The following is a 13,576-nucleotide window of genomic DNA, read 5'->3' as shown; positions in this document are numbered from 1 at the left end:
GAAATCTTGCAATATAAGTACATACAGTATACATGCGTCACAGCATCACGACTGAGCCGATGGTGGTTCTCTCTCTGAAGCTGCAGGAGTGTAGTGAATGTTCTAAACGAGCAAAGTCTTGGAATACGAGTACATCAACACGCGTCACATCATCACAACTGAGCCGATGGCTCTTCTTTCTCTGACTATGCAGGAGTGTAGTGACTGTTCTAAATGAGCGAAATCTTGCAATATAAGTACATACAGTATACATGCGTCACAGCATCACGACTGAGCCGATGGTGGTTCTCTCTCTGAAGCTGCAGGAGTGTAGTGAATGTTCTAAACGAGCAAAGTCTTGGAATACGAGTACATCAACACGCGTCACATCATCACAACTGAGCCGATGGCTCTTCTTTCTCTGACTATGCAGGAGTGTAGTGACTGTTCTAAATGAGCGAAATCTTGCAATATAAGTACATACAGTATACATGCGTCACAGCATCACGACTGAGCCGATGGTGGTTCTCTCTCTGAAGCTGCAGGAGTGTAGTGAATGTTCTAAACGAGCAAAGTCTTGGAATACGAGTACATCAACACGCGTCACATCATCACAACTGAGCCGATGGCTCTTCTTTCTCTGACTATGCAGGAGTGTAGTGACTGTTCTAAATGAGCGAAATCTTGCAATATAAGTACATACAGTATACATGCGTCACAGCATCACGACTGAGCCGATGGTGGTTCTCTCTCTGAAGCTGCAGGAGTGTAGTGAATGTTCTAAACGAGCAAAGTCTTGGAATACGAGTACATCAACACGCGTCACATCATCACAACTGAGCCGATGGCTCTTCTTTCTCTGACTATGCAGGAGTGTAGTGACTGTTCTAAATGAGCGAAATCTTGCAATATAAGTACATACAGTATACATGCGTCACAGCATCACGACTGAGCCGATGGTGGTTCTCTCTCTGAAGCTGCAGGAGTGTAGTGAATGTTCTAAACGAGCAAAGTCTTGGAATACGAGTACATCAACACGCGTCACATCATCACAACTGAGCCGATGGCTCTTCTTTCTCTGACTATGCAGGAGTGTAGTGACTGTTCTAAATGAGCGAAATCTTGCAATATAAGTACATACAGTATACATGCGTCACAGCATCACGACTGAGCCGATGGTGGTTCTCTCTCTGAAGCTGCAGGAGTGTAGTGAATGTTCTAAACGAGCAAAGTCTTGGAATACGAGTACATCAACACGCGTCACATCATCACAACTGAGCCGATGGCTCTTCTTTCTCTGACTATGCAGGAGTGTAGTGACTGTTCTAAATGAGCGAAATCTTGCAATATAAGTACATACAGTATACATGCGTCACAGCATCACGACTGAGCCGATGGTGGTTCTCTCTCTGAAGCTGCAGGAGTGTAGTGAATGTTCTAAACGAGCAAAGTCTTGGAATACGAGTACATCAACACGCGTCACATCATCACAACTGAGCCGATGGCTCTTCTTTCTCTGACTATGCAGGAGTGTAGTGACTGTTCTAAATGAGCGAAATCTTGCAATATAAGTACATACAGTATACATGCGTCACAGCATCACGACTGAGCCGATGGTGGTTCTCTCTCTGAAGCTGCAGGAGTGTAGTGAATGTTCTAAACGAGCAAAGTCTTGGAATACGAGTACATCAACACGCGTCACATCATCACAACTGAGCCGATGGCTCTTCTTTCTCTGACTATGCAGGAGTGTAGTGACTGTTCTAAATGAGCGAAATCTTGCAATATAAGTACATACAGTATACATGCGTCACAGCATCACGACTGAGCCGATGGTGGTTCTCTCTCTGAAGCTGCAGGAGTGTAGTGAATGTTCTAAACGAGCAAAGTCTTGGAATACGAGTACATCAACACGCGTCACATCATCACAACTGAGCCGATGGCTCTTCTTTCTCTGACTATGCAGGAGTGTAGTGACTGTTCTAAATGAGCGAAATCTTGCAATATAAGTACATACAGTATACATGCGTCACAGCATCACGACTGAGCCGATGGTGGTTCTCTCTCTGAAGCTGCAGGAGTGTAGTGAATGTTCTAAACGAGCAAAGTCTTGGAATACGAGTACATCAACACGCGTCACATCATCACAACTGAGCCGATGGCTCTTCTTTCTCTGACTATGCAGGAGTGTAGTGACTGTTCTAAATGAGCGAAATCTTGCAATATAAGTACATACAGTATACATGCGTCACAGCATCACGACTGAGCCGATGGTGGTTCTCTCTCTGAAGCTGCAGGAGTGTAGTGAATGTTCTAAACGAGCAAAGTCTTGGAATACGAGTACATCAACACGCGTCACATCATCACAACTGAGCCGATGGCTCTTCTTTCTCTGACTATGCAGGAGTGTAGTGACTGTTCTAAATGAGCGAAATCTTGCAATATAAGTACATACAGTATACATGCGTCACAGCATCACGACTGAGCCGATGGTGGTTCTCTCTCTGAAGCTGCAGGAGTGTAGTGAATGTTCTAAACGAGCAAAGTCTTGGAATACGAGTACATCAACACGCGTCACATCATCACAACTGAGCCGATGGCTCTTCTTTCTCTGACTATGCAGGAGTGTAGTGACTGTTCTAAATGAGCGAAATCTTGCAATATAAGTACATACAGTATACATGCGTCACAGCATCACGACTGAGCCGATGGTGGTTCTCTCTCTGAAGCTGCAGGAGTGTAGTGAATGTTCTAAACGAGCAAAGTCTTGGAATACGAGTACATCAACACGCGTCACATCATCACAACTGAGCCGATGGCTCTTCTTTCTCTGACTATGCAGGAGTGTAGTGACTGTTCTAAATGAGCGAAATCTTGCAATATAAGTACATACAGTATACATGCGTCACAGCATCACGACTGAGCCGATGGTGGTTCTCTCTCTGAAGCTGCAGGAGTGTAGTGAATGTTCTAAACGAGCAAAGTCTTGGAATACGAGTACATCAACACGCGTCACATCATCACAACTGAGCCGATGGCTCTTCTTTCTCTGACTATGCAGGAGTGTAGTGACTGTTCTAAATGAGCGAAATCTTGCAATATAAGTACATACAGTATACATGCGTCACAGCATCACGACTGAGCCGATGGTGGTTCTCTCTCTGAAGCTGCAGGAGTGTAGTGAATGTTCTAAACGAGCAAAGTCTTGGAATACGAGTACATCAACACGCGTCACATCATCACAACTGAGCCGATGGCTCTTCTTTCTCTGACTATGCAGGAGTGTAGTGACTGTTCTAAATGAGCGAAATCTTGCAATATAAGTACATACAGTATACATGCGTCACAGCATCACGACTGAGCCGATGGTGGTTCTCTCTCTGAAGCTGCAGGAGTGTAGTGAATGTTCTAAACGAGCAAAGTCTTGGAATACGAGTACATCAACACGCGTCACATCATCACAACTGAGCCGATGGCTCTTCTTTCTCTGACTATGCAGGAGTGTAGTGACTGTTCTAAATGAGCGAAATCTTGCAATATAAGTACATACAGTATACATGCGTCACAGCATCACGACTGAGCCGATGGTGGTTCTCTCTCTGAAGCTGCAGGAGTGTAGTGAATGTTCTAAACGAGCAAAGTCTTGGAATACGAGTACATCAACACGCGTCACATCATCACAACTGAGCCGATGGCTCTTCTTTCTCTGACTATGCAGGAGTGTAGTGACTGTTCTAAATGAGCGAAATCTTGCAATATAAGTACATACAGTATACATGCGTCACAGCATCACGACTGAGCCGATGGTGGTTCTCTCTCTGAAGCTGCAGGAGTGTAGTGAATGTTCTAAACGAGCAAAGTCTTGGAATACGAGTACATCAACACGCGTCACATCATCACAACTGAGCCGATGGCTCTTCTTTCTCTGACTATGCAGGAGTGTAGTGACTGTTCTAAATGAGCGAAATCTTGCAATATAAGTACATACAGTATACATGCGTCACAGCATCACGACTGAGCCGATGGTGGTTCTCTCTCTGAAGCTGCAGGAGTGTAGTGAATGTTCTAAACGAGCAAAGTCTTGGAATACGAGTACATCAACACGCGTCACATCATCACAACTGAGCCGATGGCTCTTCTTTCTCTGACTATGCAGGAGTGTAGTGACTGTTCTAAATGAGCGAAATCTTGCAATATAAGTACATACAGTATACATGCGTCACAGCATCACGACTGAGCCGATGGTGGTTCTCTCTCTGAAGCTGCAGGAGTGTAGTGAATGTTCTAAACGAGCAAAGTCTTGGAATACGAGTACATCAACACGCGTCACATCATCACAACTGAGCCGATGGCTCTTCTTTCTCTGACTATGCAGGAGTGTAGTGACTGTTCTAAATGAGCGAAATCTTGCAATATAAGTACATACAGTATACATGCGTCACAGCATCACGACTGAGCCGATGGTGGTTCTCTCTCTGAAGCTGCAGGAGTGTAGTGAATGTTCTAAACGAGCAAAGTCTTGGAATACGAGTACATCAACACGCGTCACATCATCACAACTGAGCCGATGGCTCTTCTTTCTCTGACTATGCAGGAGTGTAGTGACTGTTCTAAATGAGCGAAATCTTGCAATATAAGTACATACAGTATACATGCGTCACAGCATCACGACTGAGCCGATGGTGGTTCTCTCTCTGAAGCTGCAGGAGTGTAGTGAATGTTCTAAACGAGCAAAGTCTTGGAATACGAGTACATCAACACGCGTCACATCATCACAACTGAGCCGATGGCTCTTCTTTCTCTGACTATGCAGGAGTGTAGTGACTGTTCTAAATGAGCGAAATCTTGCAATATAAGTACATACAGTATACATGCGTCACAGCATCACGACTGAGCCGATGGTGGTTCTCTCTCTGAAGCTGCAGGAGTGTAGTGAATGTTCTAAACGAGCAAAGTCTTGGAATACGAGTACATCAACACGCGTCACATCATCACAACTGAGCCGATGGCTCTTCTTTCTCTGACTATGCAGGAGTGTAGTGACTGTTCTAAATGAGCGAAATCTTGCAATATAAGTACATACAGTATACATGCGTCACAGCATCACGACTGAGCCGATGGTGGTTCTCTCTCTGAAGCTGCAGGAGTGTAGTGAATGTTCTAAACGAGCAAAGTCTTGGAATACGAGTACATCAACACGCGTCACATCATCACAACTGAGCCGATGGCTCTTCTTTCTCTGACTATGCAGGAGTGTAGTGACTGTTCTAAATGAGCGAAATCTTGCAATATAAGTACATACAGTATACATGCGTCACAGCATCACGACTGAGCCGATGGTGGTTCTCTCTCTGAAGCTGCAGGAGTGTAGTGAATGTTCTAAACGAGCAAAGTCTTGGAATACGAGTACATCAACACGCGTCACATCATCACAACTGAGCCGATGGCTCTTCTTTCTCTGACTATGCAGGAGTGTAGTGACTGTTCTAAATGAGCGAAATCTTGCAATATAAGTACATACAGTATACATGCGTCACAGCATCACGACTGAGCCGATGGTGGTTCTCTCTCTGAAGCTGCAGGAGTGTAGTGAATGTTCTAAACGAGCAAAGTCTTGGAATACGAGTACATCAACACGCGTCACATCATCACAACTGAGCCGATGGCTCTTCTTTCTCTGACTATGCAGGAGTGTAGTGACTGTTCTAAATGAGCGAAATCTTGCAATATAAGTACATACAGTATACATGCGTCACAGCATCACGACTGAGCCGATGGTGGTTCTCTCTCTGAAGCTGCAGGAGTGTAGTGAATGTTCTAAACGAGCAAAGTCTTGGAATACGAGTACATCAACACGCGTCACATCATCACAACTGAGCCGATGGCTCTTCTTTCTCTGACTATGCAGGAGTGTAGTGACTGTTCTAAATGAGCGAAATCTTGCAATATAAGTACATACAGTATACATGCGTCACAGCATCACGACTGAGCCGATGGTGGTTCTCTCTCTGAAGCTGCAGGAGTGTAGTGAATGTTCTAAACGAGCAAAGTCTTGGAATACGAGTACATCAACACGCGTCACATCATCACAACTGAGCCGATGGCTCTTCTTTCTCTGACTATGCAGGAGTGTAGTGACTGTTCTAAATGAGCGAAATCTTGCAATATAAGTACATACAGTATACATGCGTCACAGCATCACGACTGAGCCGATGGTGGTTCTCTCTCTGAAGCTGCAGGAGTGTAGTGAATGTTCTAAACGAGCAAAGTCTTGGAATACGAGTACATCAACACGCGTCACATCATCACAACTGAGCCGATGGCTCTTCTTTCTCTGACTATGCAGGAGTGTAGTGACTGTTCTAAATGAGCGAAATCTTGCAATATAAGTACATACAGTATACATGCGTCACAGCATCACGACTGAGCCGATGGTGGTTCTCTCTCTGAAGCTGCAGGAGTGTAGTGAATGTTCTAAACGAGCAAAGTCTTGGAATACGAGTACATCAACACGCGTCACATCATCACAACTGAGCCGATGGCTCTTCTTTCTCTGACTATGCAGGAGTGTAGTGACTGTTCTAAATGAGCGAAATCTTGCAATATAAGTACATACAGTATACATGCGTCACAGCATCACGACTGAGCCGATGGTGGTTCTCTCTCTGAAGCTGCAGGAGTGTAGTGAATGTTCTAAACGAGCAAAGTCTTGGAATACGAGTACATCAACACGCGTCACATCATCACAACTGAGCCGATGGCTCTTCTTTCTCTGACTATGCAGGAGTGTAGTGACTGTTCTAAATGAGCGAAATCTTGCAATATAAGTACATACAGTATACATGCGTCACAGCATCACGACTGAGCCGATGGTGGTTCTCTCTCTGAAGCTGCAGGAGTGTAGTGAATGTTCTAAACGAGCAAAGTCTTGGAATACGAGTACATCAACACGCGTCACATCATCACAACTGAGCCGATGGCTCTTCTTTCTCTGACTATGCAGGAGTGTAGTGACTGTTCTAAATGAGCGAAATCTTGCAATATAAGTACATACAGTATACATGCGTCACAGCATCACGACTGAGCCGATGGTGGTTCTCTCTCTGAAGCTGCAGGAGTGTAGTGAATGTTCTAAACGAGCAAAGTCTTGGAATACGAGTACATCAACACGCGTCACATCATCACAACTGAGCCGATGGCTCTTCTTTCTCTGACTATGCAGGAGTGTAGTGACTGTTCTAAATGAGCGAAATCTTGCAATATAAGTACATACAGTATACATGCGTCACAGCATCACGACTGAGCCGATGGTGGTTCTCTCTCTGAAGCTGCAGGAGTGTAGTGAATGTTCTAAACGAGCAAAGTCTTGGAATACGAGTACATCAACACGCGTCACATCATCACAACTGAGCCGATGGCTCTTCTTTCTCTGACTATGCAGGAGTGTAGTGACTGTTCTAAATGAGCGAAATCTTGCAATATAAGTACATACAGTATACATGCGTCACAGCATCACGACTGAGCCGATGGTGGTTCTCTCTCTGAAGCTGCAGGAGTGTAGTGAATGTTCTAAACGAGCAAAGTCTTGGAATACGAGTACATCAACACGCGTCACATCATCACAACTGAGCCGATGGCTCTTCTTTCTCTGACTATGCAGGAGTGTAGTGACTGTTCTAAATGAGCGAAATCTTGCAATATAAGTACATACAGTATACATGCGTCACAGCATCACGACTGAGCCGATGGTGGTTCTCTCTCTGAAGCTGCAGGAGTGTAGTGAATGTTCTAAACGAGCAAAGTCTTGGAATACGAGTACATCAACACGCGTCACATCATCACAACTGAGCCGATGGCTCTTCTTTCTCTGACTATGCAGGAGTGTAGTGACTGTTCTAAATGAGCGAAATCTTGCAATATAAGTACATACAGTATACATGCGTCACAGCATCACGACTGAGCCGATGGTGGTTCTCTCTCTGAAGCTGCAGGAGTGTAGTGAATGTTCTAAACGAGCAAAGTCTTGGAATACGAGTACATCAACACGCGTCACATCATCACAACTGAGCCGATGGCTCTTCTTTCTCTGACTATGCAGGAGTGTAGTGACTGTTCTAAATGAGCGAAATCTTGCAATATAAGTACATACAGTATACATGCGTCACAGCATCACGACTGAGCCGATGGTGGTTCTCTCTCTGAAGCTGCAGGAGTGTAGTGAATGTTCTAAACGAGCAAAGTCTTGGAATACGAGTACATCAACACGCGTCACATCATCACAACTGAGCCGATGGCTCTTCTTTCTCTGACTATGCAGGAGTGTAGTGACTGTTCTAAATGAGCGAAATCTTGCAATATAAGTACATACAGTATACATGCGTCACAGCATCACGACTGAGCCGATGGTGGTTCTCTCTCTGAAGCTGCAGGAGTGTAGTGAATGTTCTAAACGAGCAAAGTCTTGGAATACGAGTACATCAACACGCGTCACATCATCACAACTGAGCCGATGGCTCTTCTTTCTCTGACTATGCAGGAGTGTAGTGACTGTTCTAAATGAGCGAAATCTTGCAATATAAGTACATACAGTATACATGCGTCACAGCATCACGACTGAGCCGATGGTGGTTCTCTCTCTGAAGCTGCAGGAGTGTAGTGAATGTTCTAAACGAGCAAAGTCTTGGAATACGAGTACATCAACACGCGTCACATCATCACAACTGAGCCGATGGCTCTTCTTTCTCTGACTATGCAGGAGTGTAGTGACTGTTCTAAATGAGCGAAATCTTGCAATATAAGTACATACAGTATACATGCGTCACAGCATCACGACTGAGCCGATGGTGGTTCTCTCTCTGAAGCTGCAGGAGTGTAGTGAATGTTCTAAACGAGCAAAGTCTTGGAATACGAGTACATCAACACGCGTCACATCATCACAACTGAGCCGATGGCTCTTCTTTCTCTGACTATGCAGGAGTGTAGTGACTGTTCTAAATGAGCGAAATCTTGCAATATAAGTACATACAGTATACATGCGTCACAGCATCACGACTGAGCCGATGGTGGTTCTCTCTCTGAAGCTGCAGGAGTGTAGTGAATGTTCTAAACGAGCAAAGTCTTGGAATATGAGTACATCAACACGCGTCACATCATCACAACTGAGCCGATGGCTCTTCTTTCTCTGACTATGCAGGAGTGTAGTGACTGTTCTAAATGAGCGAAATCTTGCAATATAAGTACATACAGTATACATGCGTCACAGCATCACGACTGAGCCGATGGTGGTTCTCTCTCTGAAGCTGCAGGAGTGTAGTGAATGTTCTAAACGAGCAAAGTCTTGGAATACGAGTACATCAACACGCGTCACATCATCACAACTGAGCCGATGGCTCTTCTTTCTCTGACTATGCAGGAGTGTAGTGACTGTTCTAAATGAGCGAAATCTTGCAATATAAGTACATACAGTATACATGCGTCACAGCATCACGACTGAGCCGATGGTGGTTCTCTCTCTGAAGCTGCAGGAGTGTAGTGAATGTTCTAAACGAGCAAAGTCTTGGAATACGAGTACATCAACACGCGTCACATCATCACAACTGAGCCGATGGCTCTTCTTTCTCTGACTATGCAGGAGTGTAGTGACTGTTCTAAATGAGCGAAATCTTGCAATATAAGTACATACAGTATACATGCGTCACAGCATCACGACTGAGCCGATGGTGGTTCTCTCTCTGAAGCTGCAGGAGTGTAGTGAATGTTCTAAACGAGCAAAGTCTTGGAATACGAGTACATCAACACGCGTCACATCATCACAACTGAGCCGATGGCTCTTCTTTCTCTGACTATGCAGGAGTGTAGTGACTGTTCTAAATGAGCGAAATCTTGCAATATAAGTACATACAGTATACATGCGTCACAGCATCACGACTGAGCCGATGGTGGTTCTCTCTCTGAAGCTGCAGGAGTGTAGTGAATGTTCTAAACGAGCAAAGTCTTGGAATACGAGTACATCAACACGCGTCACATCATCACAACTGAGCCGATGGCTCTTCTTTCTCTGACTATGCAGGAGTGTAGTGACTGTTCTAAATGAGCGAAATCTTGCAATATAAGTACATACAGTATACATGCGTCACAGCATCACGACTGAGCCGATGGTGGTTCTCTCTCTGAAGCTGCAGGAGTGTAGTGAATGTTCTAAACGAGCAAAGTCTTGGAATACGAGTACATCAACACGCGTCACATCATCACAACTGAGCCGATGGCTCTTCTTTCTCTGACTATGCAGGAGTGTAGTGACTGTTCTAAATGAGCGAAATCTTGCAATATAAGTACATACAGTATACATGCGTCACAGCATCACGACTGAGCCGATGGTGGTTCTCTCTCTGAAGCTGCAGGAGTGTAGTGAATGTTCTAAACGAGCAAAGTCTTGGAATACGAGTACATCAACACGCGTCACATCATCACAACTGAGCCGATGGCTCTTCTTTCTCTGACTATGCAGGAGTGTAGTGACTGTTCTAAATGAGCGAAATCTTGCAATATAAGTACATACAGTATACATGCGTCACAGCATCACGACTGAGCCGATGGTGGTTCTCTCTCTGAAGCTGCAGGAGTGTAGTGAATGTTCTAAACGAGCAAAGTCTTGGAATACGAGTACATCAACACGCGTCACATCATCACAACTGAGCCGATGGCTCTTCTTTCTCTGACTATGCAGGAGTGTAGTGACTGTTCTAAATGAGCGAAATCTTGCAATATAAGTACATACAGTATACATGCGTCACAGCATCACGACTGAGCCGATGGTGGTTCTCTCTCTGAAGCTGCAGGAGTGTAGTGAATGTTCTAAACGAGCAAAGTCTTGGAATACGAGTACATCAACACGCGTCACATCATCACAACTGAGCCGATGGCTCTTCTTTCTCTGACTATGCAGGAGTGTAGTGACTGTTCTAAATGAGCGAAATCTTGCAATATAAGTACATACAGTATACATGCGTCACAGCATCACGACTGAGCCGATGGTGGTTCTCTCTCTGAAGCTGCAGGAGTGTAGTGAATGTTCTAAACGAGCAAAGTCTTGGAATACGAGTACATCAACACGCGTCACATCATCACAACTGAGCCGATGGCTCTTCTTTCTCTGACTATGCAGGAGTGTAGTGACTGTTCTAAATGAGCGAAATCTTGCAATATAAGTACATACAGTATACATGCGTCACAGCATCACGACTGAGCCGATGGTGGTTCTCTCTCTGAAGCTGCAGGAGTGTAGTGAATGTTCTAAACGAGCAAAGTCTTGGAATACGAGTACATCAACACGCGTCACATCATCACAACTGAGCCGATGGCTCTTCTTTCTCTGACTATGCAGGAGTGTAGTGACTGTTCTAAATGAGCGAAATCTTGCAATATAAGTACATACAGTATACATGCGTCACAGCATCACGACTGAGCCGATGGTGGTTCTCTCTCTGAAGCTGCAGGAGTGTAGTGAATGTTCTAAACGAGCAAAGTCTTGGAATACGAGTACATCAACACGCGTCACATCATCACAACTGAGCCGATGGCTCTTCTTTCTCTGACTATGCAGGAGTGTAGTGACTGTTCTAAATGAGCGAAATCTTGCAATATAAGTACATACAGTATACATGCGTCACAGCATCACGACTGAGCCGATGGTGGTTCTCTCTCTGAAGCTGCAGGAGTGTAGTGAATGTTCTAAACGAGCAAAGTCTTGGAATACGAGTACATCAACACGCGTCACATCATCACAACTGAGCCGATGGCTCTTCTTTCTCTGACTATGCAGGAGTGTAGTGACTGTTCTAAATGAGCGAAATCTTGCAATATAAGTACATACAGTATACATGCGTCACAGCATCACGACTGAGCCGATGGTGGTTCTCTCTCTGAAGCTGCAGGAGTGTAGTGAATGTTCTAAACGAGCAAAGTCTTGGAATACGAGTACATCAACACGCGTCACATCATCACAACTGAGCCGATGGCTCTTCTTTCTCTGACTATGCAGGAGTGTAGTGACTGTTCTAAATGAGCGAAATCTTGCAATATAAGTACATACAGTATACATGCGTCACAGCATCACGACTGAGCCGATGGTGGTTCTCTCTCTGAAGCTGCAGGAGTGTAGTGAATGTTCTAAACGAGCAAAGTCTTGGAATACGAGTACATCAACACGCGTCACATCATCACAACTGAGCCGATGGCTCTTCTTTCTCTGACTATGCAGGAGTGTAGTGACTGTTCTAAATGAGCGAAATCTTGCAATATAAGTACATACAGTATACATGCGTCACAGCATCACGACTGAGCCGATGGTGGTTCTCTCTCTGAAGCTGCAGGAGTGTAGTGAATGTTCTAAACGAGCAAAGTCTTGGAATACGAGTACATCAACACGCGTCACATCATCACAACTGAGCCGATGGCTCTTCTTTCTCTGACTATGCAGGAGTGTAGTGACTGTTCTAAATGAGCGAAATCTTGCAATATAAGTACATACAGTATACATGCGTCACAGCATCACGACTGAGCCGATGGTGGTTCTCTCTCTGAAGCTGCAGGAGTGTAGTGAATGTTCTAAACGAGCAAAGTCTTGGAATACGAGTACATCAACACGCGTCACATCATCACAACTGAGCCGATGGCTCTTCTTTCTCTGACTATGCAGGAGTGTAGTGACTGTTCTAAATGAGCGAAATCTTGCAATATAAGTACATACAGTATACATGCGTCACAGCATCACGACTGAGCCGATGGTGGTTCTCTCTCTGAAGCTGCAGGAGTGTAGTGAATGTTCTAAACGAGCAAAGTCTTGGAATACGAGTACATCAACACGCGTCACATCATCACAACTGAGCCGATGGCTCTTCTTTCTCTGACTATGCAGGAGTGTAGTGACTGTTCTAAATGAGCGAAATCTTGCAATATAAGTACATACAGTATACATGCGTCACAGCATCACGACTGAGCCGATGGTGGTTCTCTCTCTGAAGCTGCAGGAGTGTAGTGAATGTTCTAAACGAGCAAAGTCTTGGAATACGAGTACATCAACACGCGTCACATCATCACAACTGAGCCGATGGCTCTTCTTTCTCTGACTATGCAGGAGTGTAGTGACTGTTCTAAATGAGCGAAATCTTGCAATATAAGTACATACAGTATACATGCGTCACAGCATCACGACTGAGCCGATGGTGGTTCTCTCTCTGAAGCTGCAGGAGTGTAGTGAATGTTCTAAACGAGCAAAGTCTTGGAATACGAGTACATCAACACGCGTCACATCATCACAACTGAGCCGATGGCTCTTCTTTCTCTGACTATGCAGGAGTGTAGTGACTGTTCTAAATGAGCGAAATCTTGCAATATAAGTACATACAGTATACATGCGTCACAGCATCACGACTGAGCCGATGGTGGTTCTCTCTCTGAAGCTGCAGGAGTGTAGTGAATGTTCTAAACGAGCAAAGTCTTGGAATACGAGTACATCAACACGCGTCACATCATCACAACTGAGCCGATGGCTCTTCTTTCTCTGACTATGCAGGAGTGTAGTGACTGTTCTAAATGA

Source organism: Geotrypetes seraphini, chromosome 2 (assembly GCF_902459505.1).
Source record: "Geotrypetes seraphini chromosome 2, aGeoSer1.1, whole genome shotgun sequence".
Taxonomy (NCBI): Eukaryota; Metazoa; Chordata; class Amphibia; order Gymnophiona; family Dermophiidae; genus Geotrypetes; species Geotrypetes seraphini.
The sequence above is the reverse complement of the archived record's forward strand: the minus strand, read 5'-3'. Positions refer to the sequence as shown.